This window comes from Pseudophryne corroboree, chromosome 6 (assembly GCF_028390025.1).
Source record: "Pseudophryne corroboree isolate aPseCor3 chromosome 6, aPseCor3.hap2, whole genome shotgun sequence".
Classification (NCBI taxonomy): domain Eukaryota; kingdom Metazoa; phylum Chordata; class Amphibia; order Anura; family Myobatrachidae; genus Pseudophryne; species Pseudophryne corroboree.
In genome coordinates, this window is record NC_086449.1 from 478,939,234 (window position 1) to 478,962,555 (window position 23,322).

A 23,322-nucleotide genomic window follows, 5' to 3' on the forward strand; every position below is an offset into this window, starting at 1 on the left:
GACCTCTTAAAGTACGATAAATATTTATTTTTGTCAATTGGCGGCTCGCCCGTCCTTCACATATCTGCACTAGGTAGATCAGCAGACATTATCCCTCAGCAAAGGGCGGGAGGTTGTATCCCTCGTAGTGCTGACAGGATAAGCGTCTGCTTCGCTTAGGTAAAGAGTGCTGAAGGAATCCGGGAACCGGAGGTAAGAACAAAACGCTAGTGTCTTTTAAAACTGTTTATTTTTCTGTCTTGCGTACACACGCACGCACACATATATATCTGCATTTCCTTTTCTTTTTCATTTTCGTATATCACTCTCCTGTCTGCCAGTTTTATAGTTGATAGAAGTGCTAAAAAAAGATTTGCCGTTATTTCATAGTTTAAGAGTAAAGGTAATATAGTTAAAAGATAGACAAACACACAGTTTTGCCTGGGAGATAAGGCGAAGTCAGTGTGTTGTGTGGTAGATGATCAAGGATCATCTACATTGATAAAAGTATAAATTGTGTTACGGTGGATCTTTGCTTTGCGTATACGTGTCTCTAACAAAGACCTGCGTACGCAATCCAAAGGCCGACGCACGCAGCGTACGTTACGCAACGGAGCGTCCGGTTACGCCCACGTAGCTCAAGTCACGATGAGTTGATTTTTAACGCAAAGCGATAAATAACGCGAGGCGAGAAATAACGCAAGTCTATTTTTGGGTGTCCGAAATTTTAATTAACAGATCCTGCTCCTAATTGGTAACACACCTGATCTGAAGAAAAAATTTCTGCGCAGAAATAGAGATAGAAAACAAAAGTGTACATGTGATGAGTGAGTGTTTTTACAATTTTTAAAGGTTGAACCACAAGAAAAGTCGAGTACTCGTGAGGTACATGCGTGTAAGTGACGTGCACGGTGGCTAGGGAGGCATCTCTGGTTAAATATACAATTTTGAGCATTAGAGTATAGCAGACCAGGAGGTCATACTGTAACAAGACCAGGAGGTCATACTGTAACAAGACCAGGAGGTCATAACAGACCAGGAGGTCCAGGTACAGCCGACAAGGAAGTCCGCTATACAGTTCACAGGCACAACACCGAAAAGGGTTGGTGCAACACCCATATAGGCCATATAAGCTCTGGCTGAAGGAATTCGCAGTCGTAAGTTTCGATTCCAGTGGTCTTTCCGTACATAAGCTTAGTTGTTTGTGTACTGAACGACTGGACCGCACGTAAGTGTGTGCAGTAGTTAGTAATCTGACCTAATACCATTAGAGTAAAGGGGTCACAAACGCTATCTGTACACTCTAACGTGATTTGTGTAATTTTTTTATTTTAAGGGAAGTTCGCTGCTCACTCAGGAACTATCCAGCAACCAATAGTTACTGGAAAGAGTAAGTGTTCTTCGGATAACCCTCGCAGGTTCCAGTAAATAGAGGTTCAGGTCGCAGGGGCCCTAGGTCGAGTACGCCAGCACCATATCGGTGTGATCAGGTCGTATTGGTCGGCGTGGGCGAGTGAGTGGGGTACTCGGTAAACCGCCACCGTCAGCCTATTGTTGACATTTGGTTTTTCGTAAAGGGTTGGCTAAATAAAGCAACACTTTCGAACTATGGGGGCCACTTGTTCAGGTAGGGGGCGATCAACCTCGGTTCGGGTTGATTCAGTGGTCCGACCAATTGGGTCGGCCAGGTATATAATGTGTGAGAAATATGGAAGTCACACAGAAACTTTATGTGATGAATGGGAGAGAATGACTGTACATGACGGGGAGAAATTCCCAAGAATAGGGAGCTTCAGCTCAGAAGTGTTACAAAATTTAAGGAGGAGGATATGTCTCATAAAATCAACAAAGAGACGAATCCAGCATTATGATTATTTACAGTTGTGGCAACAGGAAGGTGAGATACAGAGAGGTTTGGCTCAGGCGGCGGGATCTGGCTCTAACAGAAAACTGATTGCCACGGCCCCACCGCCACCATATATATCAGGAGAGAAGTTGATTGCGGAGAAAGACGCACTAAGGTGTAACACAAAATCACTTAGTAACTGTGTAAATGTTAATGATAATGTTAACCCATTAACCCATGCAAGTATTAACCCGTGCAAGTTGTACCCTGTTTTGAACTTTCCTCAGGAGTGTGATCAAGAGGACGAATCGGCAACGATTTCAGCGCTCTCTCTAGCAGCCACCATAGCAGAGACCACAGTAGGCACAGCTCCACCCACGAGATTAGTAAAGGCCCCTAGCGGAGGGATAGGTGAGGTCGTATCAACTGGTAAGTACGGCACCATGCATTATGCTGAAACTATTTCACCACAGCCTGTAGAATCTACACAGAATGAGGTTGTTAGAATTACACCTGTTAGAGTAATAGCAGTGCCAAATGGGAAAACAGACGCATCAGGAGCCACTCCCATTAGGAACATTGCCATGTACACTCCATTTTCCCGAATGGAATTAAGGACCATAGTGTCTGAATTTCCTGACCCTAGAAAAGACTTAGTTGCCAGTCAAAAATACATCAGAGACTTAGGTAACACTGCAGAGCCCAACAATAAAGACTGGCAGATATTGCTGAGAGCATGTTTACCCTCAAATGTCGACGCAACTCAATTTTTAGCTGATTGCGGACTAGATCATGATGTACCTCTTACAGATGTGTACAACCAAGATAATGTGAAAAGAATAAACTTGCAGCTAAAAGAGTATTTCCCAGCAGTAGCTAAATGGAATAAGATATTCTCCATTAAACAGAAGGAGTCAGAGACAGCTGCAGAGTATTTTCACAGAGCATTATTAGAAATGGCAAAATACACAGGCATAGAGGACATTAAAACAGACACAAACCATCGGGAAGTAGCAGTATCGGTACTGATGGATGGTTTAAAAGAGTCATTGAAGACTAGGGTACAGACCACGCAACCATGTTGGCGAGGTCTGTCTGTGGCTACTTTGAGAGAGGCTGCTATTGATCACGATAGAAACATCACCAGACACAGGGAACAACAAGGTGATAAATTAATGTCAGTAAGTATACAGGCTCTGACCACAAGGCAGCCTTTGTTTGTATCACCAAATCCTGTGGGTAAGTCAAGTATGGTTACTTGTTATTCTTGTCACAAACAGGGACACATGGCACGAGATTGTAGAGTAAAGAATCCACGAAACTCATACCAACCCCCTAGACAACGACACGACACACGACATTGGGAGCAAGGTCCGCAGAAACGGAGTTATGAGCCACATACAGGGGAAACAAAAAGATATCCCCCAAACAGAGACTGGCATGCCTCTGGTAGTTCCCAACTATCTCCCTCACAAGTAGTTGCTGCCAGCGGGATTCAGGGAGGTCACCATACCCAATAGGGGTGTGGCCATACCTGTAATCTGCAGCCAGTAAAATTAATTGCCAACATTGGAAGTGAACCCGAGATCGCAATTAATGTAGCTGGTAAAACTTTAAACTTTCTTGTAGACACAGGGGCGGCCAAGTCAGTGATAAATTCGACAGTGGGCATGAGAACCACTGGTAGGACAATTCCAGCCATGGGAGTAACAGGAGTAGTCCAGCACTACCCTGTTAGCAAACCAGCCGAGATTACAATAGGGCCTTTGCATACCAAGCATTCCTTTTTGCTGGCTGCATCGGCACCAACTAATCTCCTGGGAAGAGACTTACTGTGTAAAATGGGGTGCGTCATTTATTGTACTCCTGAAGGTGTATTCTTGGACATACCTGAGAAACACGCTCAGGAAGTGCGAGACATGTTAGACTCCCCATCAAAATTAATGTCACATACCATTATGACAAATAGGAATCCATCCCAAATAGAAGAGATGACATCTCAGATACCAGAGTCACTTTGGACAAAAGACGGACAAGACACTGGATTAATGGCAAACGTAGCTCCAGTAGTGGTACAAGTAAAAGATGGTAGGATAGCTCCAAAAATCCCACAGTACCCTCTGAAGCCAGAGGTGGAGTTAGGAGTTTACCCAGTAATAGAGCGCTTGCTACAACAGGGCATTCTGGTAAGAACGTCCAGCACTGCTAATAGTCCCATCTTCCCTGTGAAAAAGAGTGGGGGGAGGGGTTACAGACTAGTGCAGGATCTAAGGGGGATTAACAAAATAGTTGAGAGTCAGTTCCCCGTAGTGCCAAATCCAGCTGTCATCCTAATGCAAATCCCTCCCACTGCCAAATTTTTCACTGTTATTGACCTCTGCTCCGCTTTCTTTTCGGTACCTCTGCACCCTGACAGCCAATATTTGTTTGCATTCACATACAGAGGAGTCCAATACACGTGGACTCGATTACCCCAAGGTTTCATAGATAGTCCAAGTATATTTTCTCAGGCTTTGCATGATTGTTTACAGTCTTTCCAACCAGACAGTGGATCAGTATTGATACAGTATGTGGACAATTTATTACTGTGTTCAGATTCACTGGAAGCATCTCTGAAGGATACGAAACAGCTCCTGTTTCATCTTTCAGACACCGGACACAAGGTGTCCAAAGACAAGTTACAATTATGCCAAACTAAGGTAAAATATTTGGGACACTGTCTAACACAAGGACTGAGACACCTGACCGCTGATAGAATCCAAGCAATTAGAGACATGACTCTGCCACAAACCCAGCAACAGATCAGAACGTTTTTAGGAATGTGTGGGTATTGCCGTAATTGGATCCCAGGGTTTTCCATTTTGGCGTTACCTTTGCAGGAAATGGTCTCCTCAAACAAACCTGATAGGATTTCGCATACAGACGAGTCCGAAACAGCATTTGAGAGACTCAAACAGTGCCTAACGCAGGCACCAGCACTAGGTATGCCAGACTATGGGAAACCCTTTGAACTATACGGAACAGAAAGTGCTGGTTGCGCGGCAGGTGTACTAACCCAAAAACACGGTGATGCCAGCAGGCCAGTTGCATACTACAGCGCTCAGCTAGACACGGTAGCGCGATCCCTCCCCACATGCTTGCGAAGCGTTGCTGCAATAGCATTGCTAGTGACAAAAAGCGAAGATGTCGTGCTAGGCCACAACCTCACAATCCATACGCCACATGCAGTATCAGCCTTATTGAATTCTGCCCAAACCAGACACGTCTCATCAGCGAGGTTTACAAGATGGGAATTGGCACTAATGGCCCCCGTAAACATCACCATAAGGAGATGCAGTGCATTAAATCCTGCAACGTATCTCCCAGGTGTGCCTGGTCAGGCACAAAGGGTGGAAGGTGAGAGTGATGGGGAAGGAGGATTTAACACAAAGGAAGATACACATGATTGTATGGAATATTTGACCCAAAATTTTACCGCAAGGCCTGACATCAGTGACAACCCACTGAAAGATGCAGAACTCACGTTCTACACGGACGGTAGTTGCCATAGACAGTCAGACTCGGGAGACTTGTGTACTGGATACGCAGTCGTAGATGACCAAGACACCATAGAAGCGGAACCGCTAGGCCCACCGCACTCAGCCCAGGTTGCTGAACTGGTCGCCCTAACCAGAGCATGTGAATTGGCTAAGGGTAAGTCAGCCAATATCTACACCGATTCTAGATACGCATTCGGGGTAGTCCATGATTTCGGAGCCCTATGGCGCCTCAGAAATTTCATGACGGCAGCTGGTACACCGGTAGCGCATGCAGCTCACATAAAAAGGCTTCTAACAGCGATACAGGAACCCGACAGAGTGGCTGTTATCAAATGCAAAGCACACACATATAGCCAAGACCCGGTATCACTTGGTAACAGCCGAGCAGACGAAGCTGCTAAGTTAGCAGCTGCTACCCCCATACAGACAGACACCACACAATTGATGGTATTTAATACCATTAACACACAGAAGTTGTGTGAAATGCAAAATTTGTGTTCCACACAGGAAAAGGCAGTCTGGAAGGCAAAGGGATGTGGCCAGGAGTCCTCAGGACTCTGGACGGATGGACATGGTAAACCAGTGGCCCCCAGAGCATATTTTCCATGTCTGGCTGAAGCAGCCCACGGGCTGACTCATCTAGGCAAGGAAGGGATGTGCAAATTGGTAAGAGCCTATTGGTGCGCCCCAGGATTCTCCTCTCATGCGAGTAAAAGAGCAATGTCATGCCTTACCTGTTTGAGAAAGAATATTGGAAAGGCAATACCTACAGAACCATCCCATATCCCACCTGCCGGCGGCCCTTTCCAGGTAATACAAATTGACTTTATACAATTACCCCCTTGTCGGAATTTGAAATATGTACTTGTTTGTATAGATGTTTTCTCAAATTGGGTCGAAGCATTTCCTGCGGCTACAAATACCGCTATGTTTACTGCTAAGAAAATTGTGCAGGAATTTGTATGTAGATATGGTATCCCTAGAATAATCGAAAGTGATAGGGGTACCCATTTTACAGGTGATGTCTTTCAAGGAATGTGTAAGTTGATGGGAATTGATAGCAAGCTGCACACTCCGTACCGTCCACAGGCGAGTGCGAAGGTCGAAAGAGTGAACAGCACTATTAAAAATAAATTGAGTAAAGTGATGGCAGAGACAGGATTGACATGGCCAGAAGCTTTACCCATTGTACTGTACAGCATCAGAACCACTCCCAGGTCCCCTCTTAATCTGTCTCCCTTTGAAATCTTGTTTGGTCGACAACCGCATGGCATGATTAACCCTCAGGATGATTTGAAATGTAACAATGAAGTAACTGTAAAGTACTTGATTAACATGAGTAAACAGTTAAGGAATCAAAATGATAGTCTGAAGTTGGTGATTCCTGATCTACCTGATAGTAATTGTCATGACATTGAACCTGGGGATTATGTAATGATACGGAATTTTCTACGCTCAGGTTGCCTTATTGACAGATGGGAAGGACCATACCAGGTCTTATTGACTAGCACTACAGCATTAAAGGTTGCTGAGAGAGAGACTTGGGTCCATTCATCCCACTGCAAGAAGGTTGCTGATCCAGAGAAGTCCCGTGATAAGGAACAGACGGTAGAGGTTGTATCACTGGAGTGTCTGTTCCAGGAGGACTGAGGCGGCACCTGAGCCTTGAAGACCGAGAGCTGTTGTCGACTCCCCACTCCCTTTTATTGTTTTCCTCCACTTCCCATCCCCTCTCCTTCAAATTTCTTTTTCCTCCTTCTCATTCTTCTCCGTTTCCTCCTATAAGATGAACTTGCCCCAAGAGACTGTGATCCGGATTTTCCTGTTGACCATGATGTTGACCAGAGCAGTCTGTTCCGGCGAGAGTACCATGGAGGTCGATAGAGGTTCTGGAATGGGTTCTGATGATAAAGATGGAGGCGTAGTTTTCCAGGATCAACCTAACCAACAAGCAAAGGCGAGTATCAGAAAACGACCTGATAGCATTGACCATAGAAGAAATTGTGACGGATTGTTAGCTGAGGAAAACTGTATCTGTAGGCTCTGTAACAATGTCATTGAAGATGGGTGCATTAAGAAATGCCAATCCAGTTTTAATATCCATATGGACCGGCATCCATTGAGTGACTATCACTCCTTAGTGGGTAATGTGTTAAACAAAACAGATTGTTGGGTATGCTCTCAAGTACCTCAAGGTCATAGCAAATCAGGGCTAGTGCCATTTCCTTTAACGATAGGGGAGGTACTTGAGTTAAATGGTGGGAGACCGGTTGACAGGAGGTTTAATATCTCCAGCCCTCCTAGTTTGAAGCTCCACCAATACCATGTGGATAGGTCCCTATTATGTTTCAACATCTCCAATCCCAGAAAGCCGGGAAATTGGGAAGTGTCATGGAGTAACCACACCATGACCTTTTCGCATAGAGCAGATAGAATGCCTACAGATACAGAGCTTGTACGCCACATAGCCAGTAGAGGAAAATCTTTCCGGTATAGGTACACCTTAGGAAATAGGATTACGAGAGTTGGAGAAGTATCACCAGGATACTGTGCACATATCGTACAACCTGATACGTGTATTAAGCAAATGGAAGAATTAGGGTTAGGAGAGTTCACCTGGAAGGTGTGTAATATGGTTATGTCCTTCTCCGTCCCATATGTTCTCCCCGATGATGCATATTTCATATGCGGGAGAAAGGCGTACAAGTGGCTTGCCCCAAACTCTGAAGGATTGTGTTATATTGGAAAAGTATTGCCTGAAGTAATGACTGTAACACATGATAAAATGAAAGACATACATCGTGGTGCCCAAGCTCCTTATACTCACACCCACTACGAGCACGTTGTTAAAAGGCACCTGATAGAGAAGACAGAGCATCCGGCCTCTGATCTGATAAGTGAATCCACCGGGATTCAATTCTTAATCGCGTTAGATTTCACCCGCACCGCTAGAGGAGTGCTAAATTATAAATACATATCGGCGCTCGCAAATTTGTTAGATAATATCACTGAAATGTATGATGACACGTTTAGATATACTGGAAGGGAACTTCAAGCTTATAAAACAGAACTGGTGCAGCATAGAATGGTTCTTAATTACCTCACAGCAGTGACAGGCGGATATTGTGTTACATTGGCAACACAGTACGGCGTGAAGTGTTGCACGTATATCCCGAATAGCACCGAGGATCCGGTCGAGGTCATAGACCAAAAGATGGACGATATTCTCCAATTGAAGTGGGAATTTCGCCGAAAACACAATCTCACTCTTGCTGCTGTAGGTAATGAGCTGACTGGTTGGGTGTCATGGTTGAACCCGCGAAATTGGTTCTCCGGTTTGGGAGACTGGGCTCAAGGAGTCATAATGGATGTTGGGAAGTTTCTCCTATGTATCTTAGGTGTTATCATAACGATCGGTTTGATATTTAGATGCGGTCAGGCTTTAATGAGGTGCAATCGCCGTACTAAGGTAATGAGTTTGAGGAGTGAGGAAACTGTAATTAACCTGGATTTGATTTATGACCCAATGATAGAAACAATGATGTGATGAAAATGCGATTTCTACGGTCCGTTTCTTTCACCTGTTTTTCTGCTTTTCTCCAAGATAAAAAGACCCCCTTGGACGAGGAAGTTGACGAGACGCTATACAGACAACGGATAGACCAAAGAAGAAGTTTTGACCACTTGAGATATGGACACTTGATGAACTTTGCCATGGATCCCCAGTTTCCCTAGAATTCTTAAACTTACGCTAGCCCAACATTTTTTGTAAATCTAATGGCATTGACAAAGCTTTTTGCTCACACCTAATGGGCAACACAGCGCAAAGAAGACGACTTTCAACTGATACCGAACAAAACTTCAACCGACAGATGTACATTAACCTGACATAGAATACCACCGCATTTACCGTAATTATGTCTTTTCTTCATTTCTACAACCCTCAGGTAATGACACACATAGTATAGGGAATACAGGCACAGATATCAGCAATCACATATTCCCCCATTCATGTATCATCAACTAAAATGTGCTCCCCATTTTGTTCAAAATCCGAAAAGAGCTCGGTAAAGTTTGACAGCCCATCCACAGACCCGTACCACGGGATAAGAAGGAATTCAAATGTATACTTCGCAATACCTCGAAGCTTGATTTACAACACGTACGGCACGATGATACATGACCCCCCAAACATGGACTCATACACGCATGCTTCTGCTATCTCACTAGGTCATACCCTCTTCCCACCTACTCCTCTCTCCTCCCTTACCCAACCATGGAAATGAATTAACCCCTGACATATATATTTTTCTCCTTTTGAAATGTTTTAGAAGGTGGCAGTTATTATTGACTGCCAAAGGGTGGACTGTCAAAGTCAGAAAAATATCTCTATGCACACTACCATATTTGCACCTCACACAGGTCCGTGCTGCGCATGCGTACGCTCTCCCGTACGTGCGCATACTCACAGTCGCGGGCACCCGCAGGCGCATGGTATGCGTATTTACGGTAGAGTTTATGCGATCGTAGCGTGCGACTCAATCATTACATATTTTCACTAATAATGTAATTTGTAGATCATGGTCCCTTTGATAGATTCTGAAAGTTTGGTTAATATAGAATGTTCATGAACAGAGGAATCCCTCTTTGTTTGATACGAAGGGTCAGACAGGAGTAATACAGTGGTGTTTAGTATCCATCGGAAGAATATTTAATTAGAAATATTCCGGTGTTGGTTTGAAGCAGATCAATCGCTCGTGCGAATAGTTATGGACATAAGAAGTTTATGAACATTTACTTTATTTGCACTTTATTACCCATGCGGCGGGAAACCCAGTTTCCCTCCCACCTGAGCAGTTGGAAATAGTCACAGCCCACCTGTATGAATCAACCTATGACCTTTTGTTATAATGCGAAGCCGAATTCCTGTGTCCAATGAACAATGAGATTGTAGGGACCATTGAATTGTATTGTGTGTGGGGCAAAAATAGGCAGGCCGACCATATCCAGTCCACTCTCTTCAACGGTTCTCATTGCTGATAATCGGGAGCTGGATATCGAGGCGCATGCGATCGTTCCCCTTGTGCGTAAGTTTTCTCCGTAATCATATTGTCTTACTGTGAGCCATCTCTCTCTCTGTCTCTCCCTCTCTCTCTATCTCTCTCGTATTTTCCTTTAATTATATTGTATTGTATTTCCTGTCTAGTTTATCTGGTTAGTTGGTTTATGTTATATTGTAGTGTATCATTTGTACTGTGATTCCTTTTTGCAAGTATAATAGTTATAATACATATAATAGGTTTTGGACCCTAAGCCCAGGTATCTGTGTATTTCTTATAGTGTTAAGTATTCTCTGAGCGTCGGTGACGCTCAAGCAGCTTTGTAGTTAATCAGGTTACACCAGGTTGCACTTACACTCTGTCTCTACACTAAGGTATACTGTGTATCTCATCGTTAAAGGTATAGATATAAAGGTTTAACGTTGTAAGCGTCTGCACCGCTGGTGATCTCGTGGTCCCGAGCGTACGCTACGCTATAGCGAATCATTACGTTAGTCGGCAGCCAATAGCGTGCCTGCCTGTGATCACTGGGCCGTAAGCGAACGTGACGCTTGAGCGTCTCGACTACGGTTGAGCGATCGCTACACAACTTGCGTACCCTTACGGTACTTCTTACGTAGATAGCGTACAGTGTTCTTAGACCTCTTAAAGTGTTTTATATACGATAAATATTTAGTTTTATCAATAACACACACCTCTCCAGCATCCTGGCAGTCATTCAATCCCGGCTGTCAGCACTCTCATCAGTGTTGGGATTCCGACATCGGTATTTCGACAGCCAGGATCCCGACTGCATATAACATAGAGAAAAATCACCTTTCTCTAAGTTCTCTGCAAACCATACTTGCCAATCCTCCCTGAAGCTGCAGGAGACCAGTGGTATCATGCAGGGGGTGCGGCCGCACTCAGCTGACAACCACTGAGGGGTGACACCAAAATGCCAGCTCTTGCTCTGTGACAGGAGCCGGGTGCTGCACTGCCATAGCACTCCCCGGGGCCAGACCATATCCCCCGAACCCACCAGTGTGCCAAAAAACAGGCTTTGGGGCCACGAGGCTATGCTCTTCACTAAGCCATGCCACTTGTGGGAGGCCATGCCCCCATTTCGAAACCTCCCACACCAGGTGTCATCAGGGACAGTGACGCCCCTGTGGGAGACTACTGATTTTTAGGGTAGTCCCCCGCAGTTCTGGAAGAGTGTGTGACTCTTCTGCAACCCACACGTATCCTCCCCGATTCCTCTTGAAGTGGGCAGGAAGCAGCCAGGACAGAGATAAAATCACCGAAATCACATCAGCGGACACAAATTTTGTCTTTTAGCCCCGCCTATAGACATGACAATCCGGTCTCGCTCTTCAAAGTGACCTGCTGTCTCTTCTCTCCAGGCAACTCCTGGAGAGGAGAAAAATAAAACAGGCTACTAGGCTAGTATACTGCAAACATCTGAGTTCACCGTCACCATACTACTGTATTGTAATGGAAAATCATTCAGATTCATTCAGATGTATTAAAAAACAATAAGTGCACTTTTGTGGCTTATAATTTTTTTGACATAACAGCAGGCGTTACCTGCTGGTATGTGTACTGACCTGGGGTGGCTGCTGGGATTCGAGCTGAACATGGGAGATCTTGCGATGGTTGTGAGATCTTGCGCATGCACAGTGGAGCTGGCCGGGATGTGGGGCACTAGGCTGATGCACTGTGGCGCTGGCAGGGATCATTGGAGGGGGGCTCCTTCTGTTACAACAGTACATCTAGCCCTATTCTCTTGTGTATCTGACCATAATCTCTATAGATAAATGCGAAAGACCTCACTCACTCACTTGCTCACACACTCACTGACTCATCACTAATTATTTTACTTCCCGATATGTTAGGAAGATTAAATTTAACATAGGTATTCTTCAGGTGGGAAATAAAAAAATTACATAATTAGAATTTTAATAAACCTCCCCTAAGGGGATGAAAAGGGGGTTGACATAAAGATGTCGGAGTGGAGTAGAACCTTGCCCGAAGCATGTCGAGCAAAGCGAGTTTGTGCTGTGATGGCGAAAACGACACCAAAATTTTTTAAAATGTTTTGTAAACCTTTGTTGTGTTGACCTTTTCATGCGATGACCTTTGACCCAGTCGGAATTTTCTCACCTTTCTCATGTCGACCTAATGACCATGTCGACCTTTTTACCTTGTCAACCTTTTGCATGTTGACCTTGTGGGGTCGACCTATTGACTGTAGACCTTTTGCTTGTAGATCTAATGATCCACTCCCAAAATAATTTCATTTCCAAACTAAACAAAGCTAAGGCGTTTCTTTTCACATCTTTTTTCATGTTTCATACACACCTAATGTAATTCAGTTAATATCTTGCAGTATTTAGCATTTTTGGGGTTTTACAGAAAAAATATCCAAGTAAAAATATTTTACTTATACATTACACATTTGCATTTAGCTTTATGTGCCTATACTTTGTATGCAACTAAATATCCCTAAATGAGCATATACTGAAGAAGGGTTTTTCTTTTACTGAACTAAAATAACCTTCTAAAAATGTCTAGTTTTTAAAGTGCTTTCTAATATCTGATGTGACAAGATATGCTGCAGTTTCGATTAATGGGTAAGTATTATACTGATAAAAGTTAAAGCTTTCTCCTTATAATGAGACCTCTTAAAAATACCTATTTCAGACCCATTTGAAGGTTTTTATTTTGTATTTATTTATTTATTTACTCCCCATGGTATCTGAGCACCATCAGAAGCTGAGCATAACGTCTTCTCAAAGCTTGCTTTCACAGCGCAGAAATTTAGCAGCTGCAAATCTTGGCTTTAATACAGAGCTGTAATACAGAGGAACATTTAATACAGTTCTATATACTCATCTGTAATGAGTAGTTCTTTAAGGGCTGAAAGCCAGCTGTTAACTTGCAGGGCATGTTTCTGGTTCAACCACTTACTGTACGTGTAAAGGCTTGAGGGTTTTGCAAGTTGTGACTAGACTCAGCATTTGGAAAGAAACATAAAGTTCAGGTTTTTATTTAGTGCAGCTGATGTTTATTTAGTTTATGACCCAAAATGTTTTTCTATGTTGGTAAACCAGTGAATGCTAATTATGTTTGTTACATACCATGGGTCAGATACAAAGTAGCAGGCAAGTCCATTTTGCAGATGGATCTTGCAATTTGTAGCACTGAACCTAGGGGGTCATTCCGAGTTGTTCGCTCGTTGCCGATTTTCGCAACGGAGCGATTAAGGTGAAAATGCGCATGCACATGGTACGCAGTGCGCATACGCTAAGTATTTTAGCACAAAAGTTAGTAGATTTACTCAAGTCCGAACGAAGAATTTCCATCGTTGAAGTGATCGGAGTGTGATTGACAGGAAGTGGGTGTTTCTGGGCGGAAACGGACCGTTTTCTGGGAGTGTGCGGAAAAACGCAGGCATGCCAGGATAAAACGCGGGAGTGGCTGGAGAAATGGGGGAGTGGCTGGCCGAACGCAGGGCGTGTTTGTGACGTCAAACCAGGAACGAAACGGGCTGAGCTTATCGCAGTGTAGGAGTATGTCTCGAGCTACTCAGAAACTGCTAAGAATTTTCTATTCGCAATTCTGCTAATCTTTCGTTCGCAATTCTGCTAAGCTAAGATACACTCCCAGAGGGCGGCGGCCTAGCGTGTGCAATGCTGCTAAAAGCAGCTAGCGAGCGAACAACTCGGATTGAGGGCCCTAATTCAGATGCCGTTGCTCTTGCGATTGCTGTTGCTATCTTTTGCCATTCTCAATTGCGATTATATACTAATATGGGCCGAAGCTAACCTGAACATAGAAATGCCCACTGCTGTTGCATTATTTCAATCTGATGGCATACAACTGCTGATACATCAGTAGAATTGTCACAAATTGGGTCTGGATCCGGTCTTTAGGTCGACAGTAACTAGGTCGACCACTATTGATTGACAGTAACTAGGTCGACAGGGTCTATATGTCGACATGTTCTAGGTCGACAGGTCAAAAGATCAACATGAGTTTTTCACAATTTTTTTCTTTTTTGACCTTTTTCATACTTAACGATCCATGCGCACTACGATTGGGGATAGTAACCTGTGTCAAGCGCAACAGTAGCAGAGCAAGGCACCTTGCCCGACGAAACATGCGAGGTGACACGGTGCACTAATTGGGGTTCCCGGTGACTGTAAGGAGAAAACTACACCAAAAAAAACATTAAAAACTCATGTTGACCTTTTGACCTGTCAACCTAGACACCCTGTCGACCTACAGACCCTCTTGACCTAGTTACTGTCGACCAATAGTGGTTGACCTAGTTACTGTCGAACTTGCATACCACACCCATTGGGTCATGTTGCAGATTCTGAGTGCTTCTGTAGATGTACAGTCTAAGCAGCTCCTCTGGGATGCAGAGGGCTCTACAGTAGCAAGTAAGATCGAAACTGCAATTTTATGTACAGTACATTCAAAAAACTCCATCTGAACGGTCATGACACCCCTGCATTTACCCGACCACTCCCCTTTCCCACCCCCAAAAGCTATCTACCTTTCACTCTCTTTGTGAATAATTTCTTGATGCGACTGACATCACAATTCAATTGCGACGCATGCGCTGTAAGAAATCATCTACCAATTTGTGTACAATAGCTGCTTTTATACGAAAATTGTACACCATCTGAATTAGGCCCACTGTGCATACTACATGGCCAAGTGTACACATCTATGGGTAATTCAGACTCATATGCATATCAGTAGTATGTCTAACTGTGATCGAATGTTTGCAAGTGATGGCAACTGGGCATATGCCCAGTCTAAGTGAGTGTGAGTAGCCAGAATTCTGGATTATGCTGAGTTGTACATAAACAGAGATCTCCCGGGCAGTATCTTACCTTCTCCTGATAGCTGCAGCAGGTCCAGCAGAGTCTTTAATGTCCTGGGATGAGGGAACCGCCGGGCAGCCAATACAGAAGGAGAGGGGAGTGCTGCAGCGGTGCCGCTACCAATGATGGAGAGGGGAGTGATGCTGCGGCTCAAGTCCCCGTTCCTCTGCCTCCTTCTCTGCCTCCGGCGCTGCTCTCCCTCAAGCGCGGCGCACGGCACCCAGCAGAGGCGGAATGTAATGAGTCAATTTGACTCATTACATGCCGCTGGCCGTACGCCCTCAGTGTAACTGCGCTGTGTGCCAGGCACACCTGGTACATAGGTAGTTACAGCGCTGCTTAACGTACCTGACTGCAGCACTGTTAGCAGGCTACATGTTGATCTTCATCCCCAACCTCCTGGCACTTTACACCTGGAGGAGAGCAGCCCTCACCATGCAGCAAACCCCTGCTGGAGGAGAGATTATGCTGCTGCTGGTAATGGTAAGTGTGTATCCCACTCCCTATGCCCCTAGTTTGGCATTATGTGAAAGTGCACTTACTACTCTGGCATGTGTAATGTGCATTATTACTACTCTGGCATGTAAAAATGGCACTATTACTACTCTGGTATGTGTAGGGGCATTATTATTACTCTGGCATGTAAAAGGGGCACTATCACTACTCTGGCATGTTTAAGAAGCACTATTACAACTCTGGCATGTAAAAGGGGCACTATTACTACTCTGGCATGTAAAAGGGGCACTAATGCAACTCTGGCATGTGTAAGGAGCACTAATACTACTCTGGCATGTAAAGGGGCACTATTACTACTCTGGGTCCAGAGCCGGATTAAGCGGGGGTCCAGGGGATACGTACCCCGGGTCCCCCTTTCCAAAAGGGCCCCCTGCCACACTACAGATCGGATCTCTCTTCAATCCGATCTGCGGTGCTGCGCTCACGAGTCCCGGCTCCCCGCTGCCCTGTCAAACATGCTCCCTGCTGCCCTGTCCTTCCTTCTTCTTCAGTGCTTCGTGCGGCGCGCCAATGACTGAGCCGCAGGCTTGCTGAGCCGGACAGCAATTGGACAGCTGAGCCGTCGCTCAGCTGCGCTGACTACAGCTCTAAGAGTGCTATAACAGCTGTAGTCAGGGCAACTGAGCGACGGCTCAGCTGTCCAATTGCTGTCCAGCTCAGCAAGCCTGCGGCTCAGTCATTGGCGCGCCGCAGGCTGCACCGAAGGAGGGATTCTTAGCGATGTGTGGAGCCCCGGAGGCTGTGGCTTAGGCTGTTTTTACTTCCTTGGAGGAGAGACCGAGAGAAGCCAGCTCTCGGTCTCCAATTGTACAGTACTGCCTGCCAGTAGCCTAACCAAAATTGTAAGGCTGGCCATATTTTAATTTATTTTATTCTTGGTTTTATATATATATATATATATATATATATATATGCTTTATTTTAGTCCATGGGGGCCCCCTGCTCTTTAGTGCCCCATACCTCCCGGGGCCTTAATCCAGCTCTGTCTTGGTCCTTGATGTAGTTAAGGTATTGAGGGGTCAGTAATGTAGTGCTACTGTAGGTATAAAGGGGGTAAGTGATGTAGTGTAGGATATAGAGGGATCAGTAATATAGTGCAGAGTATAGAGGGGTCAGAGATGTAGTGTAGGGTATAGAGGGGTCTGGGATATAGTGTAAGATATAGAGGAGTCAGGGGTTATTTTATTATTTACTTATTAACAATTATTTATATAGCGCACACATATTCTGCAGTGCTTTACAGAGAATATTTGGCCATTCACATCAGTCAATGCCCCAGTGGAGCTTACAATCTACTGTATGTCCCCTACCACATGTACACAAACACACATTCATGCTAGGGTTAATTTTTGTTGTAACCAATAAACCTACTAGTTTATTTTTTAATTGTGGGAGGAAAGCGCAGTAACCGGAGGAAACCTACTCAAGTACAGTGAGAATATCCAAACTACACACAGATAGGGCAATGGTGGGAATCAGTGGGAATCCATAACCTCAGTGCTGTGATGCAGTAATGCTAACCGTTGTACGAATGTAGTGTAGAGGGGTCAGTTACAATACTAATGCCAAGTACTCAGTAAACCATTCTTGAATTAAGATGCAAAATGCAGGTAAATTTAGCAATGTGGGTAAAAAAAAAAGCGAATAGGTCAGCGATTCAGTATGACCTGCACCCTGACTTGCACCACATATCCTGTGCTCATACTAAGATATGTTTGTTTGGTTTTATTTTTTTTTATTTTTTTTGGGGGGGAGTCACCAAAGGACATTTTCAACCTGGACTCCGCTTGGTCTACAACCGGCCCTGAGTGGTAGCTAGCGTCTCTACCCTCCCTGGCAACTCCACACTTGTTGGAGACTACACAGGTTACCTATTTCTTTTCTGTAGCCATTCACGTTCTAAATATCAAAGGATACTCCTCCCTTACTGATAGATTGCACCAACCATACTGATCTCTGTTTATGATATATGCTATTACATACATGTGTATAATTGATTTATTATGATCATCTATTTACTACTGCAACATGATAAATGAATGTCTATATCTGCATTTCCTACTTAAGGTTGCCACCTATTACATCATATTTTATGTCTGATCGTATCATCCAACACCAGTGGTTATCATAACTTATATCTTAAAATTCTCTTTTTATTGTATGAGTTATTTTTCCCTAAATATCTCACCAGGTAACAAACATTTACTCCCATTAGAGAATCATTCAAGGAATACTGTATTAGCCATAACTAATTACTTGGTATTCATTTAATACAGTTTTATATTATATATACATATTTCTCTGTTGTTTGTTACGTGAAGTTCCATATTTTATACATTTATTATTAAAAGTAAAATTTTAACCTGTATTATACCACTAATTGTGGTGGATTAGTGCCCCAAGCAAGAGAGTACCTTTTTCTCTTTTTTGTACCTGTTTACTACACTAGGGCCCTCATTCCGAGTTGTTCGCAGCAACTCATCGCATCGCAAATGGCGAAAAACCGCAAACTGCGCATGAGCGACTGCTGAACTGCGCGTGCGCAAAGGCAGTGATACGACGCTCGTGCAAAATTACCAGCAGAATATTTTCTCGTACTACACCACCGAAAACAGGGAGTGATGAAGGCGTGACAGAGGCTCGGCTTTGCCATCTAACGAAATGGGCGTGAAAGTGGGCGGCTAGTGTGGGAGTATGCGACCAGCAGTAGGCGTGTTTTGAGCAGAAATGCGTTCCCGACGGTAAAATGAACACAACAAATGTTCGTTATCTTGACGCAGCATAGGAGTAGGTCTGCAGTTACTCTGCATTTGCGAAGTACTGTTACAAGTTTGTCTGCAATAATAAGCAGTTAATTAGAAATTCCATTCATCTGTTGTCCAATTACTTTCTAAACACTGCTCTTCTGTAATACTGCAAACAGCAATTGTGTGGACACATTACATTTGTGTTGTTAGCACCTATAAATCTGACACGCTGCCAAATAAGGCATGATTTGTTTTAGTTATTAAATAAACATTGATGTTAAATGCATGTTTCTCTAACGTCCTAGTGGATGCTGGGGACTCCGTCAGGACCATGGGGGAATAGCGGCTCCGCAGGAGACAGGGCACAAAAGCAAGCTTTTAGGATCACATGGTGTGTACTGGCTCCTCCCCCTATGACCCTCCTCTAAGCCTCAGTTAGGTTTTTGTGCCCGTCCGAGCAGGGTGCAATCTAGGTGGCTCTCTTAAAGAGTTGCTTAGAAAAAGTTTTTAGGTTCTTTATTTTCAGTGAGTCCTGCTGGCAACAGGCTCACTGCATCGAGGGACTTAGGGGAGAGAAGTGAACTCACCTGCGTGCAGGATGGATTGGCTTCTTAGGCTACTGGACACCATTAGCTCCAGAGGAAGTCGGAACACAGGTCTCGCCCTGGGGTTCGTCCCGGAGCCGCGCCGCCGACCCCCCTTGCAGATGCTGAAGATTGAAGAGGTCCGGAACCAGGCGGCAGAAGACTTTCAGTCTTCATCAGGTAGCGCACAGCACTGCAGCTGTGCGCCATTGTTGTCAGCACACTTCACACAGCGGTCACGGAGGGTGCAGGGCGCGGGGGGGGGCGCCCTGGGCAGCAATGTATAATACCTGTATGGCGAAAAATACATCACATATAGCCCTTGAGGCTATATGGATGTATTTAACCCCTGCCAGATATCACAAACTCCGGAGAAGAAGCCCGCCGAAAAGGGGGCGGGGCCTATTCTCCTCAGCACACAGCGCCATTTTCCCTCACAGAAATGCTGGTGGGAAGGCTCCCATGCTCTCCCCTGCACTGCACTACAGAAACAGGGTTAAAACAGAGAGGGGGGGCACTGATTTGGCGATATGAATATATATTAAATGCTATAAGGGAGGAACACTTATATAAAGGTTGTCCCTATATAATTATAGCGTTTTGGTGTGTGCTGGCAAACTCTCCCTCTGTCTCCCCAAAGGGCTAGTGGGTCCTGTCCTCTATCAGAGCATTCCCTATGTGTGTGCTGTATGTCGGTACGTGTGTGTCGACATGTATGAGGAAAATGTTGGTGAGGAGGCGGAGCAAATTGCCTGTAATGGTGATGTCACTCTCTAGGGAGTCGACACCGGAATGGATGGCTTATTTATGGAATTACGTGATAATGTCAACACCTGCAAGCCGGTTGACGACATGAGACGGTCGGCGAACAAATTAGTACCTGCCCAGGCGTCTCAAACACTGTCAGGGGCTGTAAAACGCCCATTTACCTCAGTCGGTCGACACAGACCCAGACACGGACACTGATTTCAGTGTCGACGGTGAAGAAACAAACGTATTTTCCTTTAGGGCCACACGTTAAGGGCAATGAAGGAGGTGTTACATATTTCTGATACTACAAGTACCACAAAAAAGGGTATTATGTGGGATGTGAAAAAACTACCTGTAGTTTTTCCTGAATCAGATAAATTAAATGAAGTGTGTGATGATGCGTGGGTTTCCCCCGATAGAAAATTATTGGCGGTATACCCTTTCCCGCCAGAAGTTAGGGCGCGTTGGGAAACACCCCTTAGGGTGGATAAGGCGCTCACATGCTTATCAGAACAAGTGGCGGTACCATCTACAGATAGGGCCGTACTTAAGGAGCCAGCTGATAGGAGGCTGGAAAATATCCTAAAAAGTATACACACACATGCTGGTGTTATACTGCGACCAGCGATCGCCTCAGCCTGGATGTGCAGAGCTGAGGTGGCTTGGTCGGATTCCCTGACTAAAAATATTGATACCCTTGACAGGGACAGTATTTTATTGACTATAGAGCATTTAAAGGATGCATTTCTATATATGCGAGAGGGATATTTGCACTCTGGCATCAAGAGTAAATGCGATGTCCATATCTGCAAGAAGAGGTTTATGGACACGACAGTGGTCAGGTGATGCAGATTCCAAACGGCACAAAGATGTATTGCCGTATAAAGGGGAGGAGTTATTTGGGGTCGGTCCGTGGGACCTGGTGGTCACGGCAACTGCTGGAAAATCCACCGTTTTTTACCCTAAGTCACATCTCTGCAGAAAAAGACACCGTCTTTTCAGCCTCAGTCCTTTCGTCCCTATAAGAGTCATATCTGCCCAGGGATAGAGGAAAGGGAAGAAGACTGCAGCAGGCAGCCCATTCCCAGGAACAGAAGCCCTCCAACGCTTCTACCAAGTTCTCAGCATGACGCTGGGACCGTACAGGACCCCTGGATCCTACAAGTAGTATCCAAGGGGTACAGATTGGAATGTCGAGACGTTTCCCCCTCGCAGGTTCCTGTAGTCTGCTGTACCAATGTCTCCCTCCGACAGGGAGGCAGTATTGAAAACAATTCACAAGCTGTATTCCCAGCAGGTGATAATCAAAGTACCCCTCCTACAACAAGGAAAGGGGTATTATTCCACACTATATGGTGGTACTGAAGCCAGAAGGCTAGGTGAGACCTATTCTAAATCTGAAATATTTGAACACTTACAAAAGTTCAAATCCAGATGGAGTCACTCAGAGCAGTGATAGCGAACCGGGAAGAAGGGGACTATATGGTGTCCCGGGACATCAGGGATGCTTACCTCCATGTCCCAAAAATTTGCCTTTCTCACCGAGGGTACCTCAGGTTCGTGGTACAGAACTGTCACTATCAGTTTCAGACGATGCCGTTGGATTGTCCAAGGCACCCCGGGTCCTTACCAAGGTAATGACCGAAATGAGGATTAGTCTTCAAAGAAAATGGACGACTTCCTGATAAGAACAAGGTCAAGAGAACAGTTGGAGGTCGGAGTAGCACTATCTCAAGTAGTTCTACGACAACACGGGTGGATTCTAAATATTCCAAAACCGCAGTTGTTCCGACGACACGTCTGCTGGTCCTAGGGATGATTCTGGACACAGTCCAGAAAAAGGTGTTTCTCCCAGAGGAGAAAGCCAGGGAGTTATCCGAGCTAATCGGGATCCTCCTAAAACCAGGAAAAGTGTCAGTGCATCATTGCACAAGAGTCCTGGTAAAAATGGTGGCTTATTACGAAGCGATTCCATTCGGCAGATTTCACGCAAGAACTCTTCAGTGGGATCTGCTGGACAAATGGTCCGGATCGCATCTTCAGATGCATCAGCGGATAACCCTATATCCAAGGACAAGGGTGTCTCTCCTGTGGTGATTACAGAGTGCTCATCTTCTAGAGGGCCGCAGATTCGGCATTCAGGATTGGGTGCTGGTGACCACGGAGGCCAGCCTGAGAGGCTGGAGAGCAGTCACACAGGGAAAAAATTTCCAGGGAGTGTGATCAAGTCTGGAGAATTCTCTCCACATAAATATACTGGAGCTAAGAGCAAATTTATAATGCTCTAAACTTAGCAAGACCTCTGCTTCAAGGTCAGCCGGTATTGATCCAGTGGGATAACATCACGGCAGTCGCCCACGTAAACAGAAAGGGCGGCACAAGAAGCAGGAGGGCAGTGGCAAAACTGCAAGGATTTTTCGCTAGGCGGAAAATCATGTGATAGCACTGTCAGCAGTGTTCATTCCGGGAGTGGACGACTGGGAAGCAGACTTCCTCAGCAGGCACGACCTCCACCCGGGAGAGTGGGAACTTCATCGGGAAGTTTTCCGCATGATTGTGAACCGTTGGGAAAGACCAAAGGTGGACATGATGGCATCCCGCCCGAACAAAAAACGGGACAGGTATTGCGCCAGGTCACGAGACCTTCAGGCGATAGCTGTGGATGTCCTGGTAACACCGCGGGTGTAACAGTCGGTGTATGTGTTCCCTCCTCTGCTTCTCATAACCAAGGTATTGAGAATTATAAGACGTAGAGGAGTAAGAACTATACTCGTGGCTCCGGATTGGCCAAGAGGGACTTGGTACCCGGAATTTCAAGAGATGCTCACAGAGGACTAATGGCCTCGGGAGCTAAGAAGGGACTTGCTTCAGCAAGTACCATGTCTGTTCCAAGACTTACCGCGGCTGCGTTTGACGGCATGGCGGTTGAACGCCGGATCCTAAGGGAAAAGGCATTCCGGAAGAGGTCATACCTACCCTGGTCAAAGCCAGGAAGGAGGTGACCGCACAACGTTATCACCACATGTGGTGAAAATATGTTGCGTGGGTGAGGCCAGGAAGGCCCCACGAAGAAATTTCAACTAGGTCGATTTCTGCACTTCCTGCAAACAGGAGTGTCTATGAGCCTCAAATTGGGGTCCATTAAGGTTCAAGTTTCGGCCTTGTAGATTTTCTTCCAGAAAGAATTGGCTTCAGTTCCTGAAGTCCAGACATTTGTCAAGGGAGTATTGCATATACAGCCCCTTTTGTGCCTCCAGTGGCACCGTGGGATCTCAACGTAGTGTTGGGATTCCTCAAATCATATTGGTTTGAACCGCTCAAATCTGTGGATTTGAAATATCTCACATGGAAAGTGACCATGCTGTTGGCCCTGGCCTCGGCCAGGCGAGTGTTAGAATTGGCGGCTTTGTCTTACAAAAGC

General features: G+C 45.2%; 1 long non-coding RNA gene across 1 annotated transcript in view; it reads left to right on the forward strand.

Moving 5' to 3' along the window:
* LOC134932652 (uncharacterized) overlaps positions 1 to 23,322 on the forward strand; it is a 47,612-nt gene that overhangs the window by 15,858 nt on the left and 8,432 nt on the right. The gene's annotated exons all lie outside the window — the stretch shown is intronic.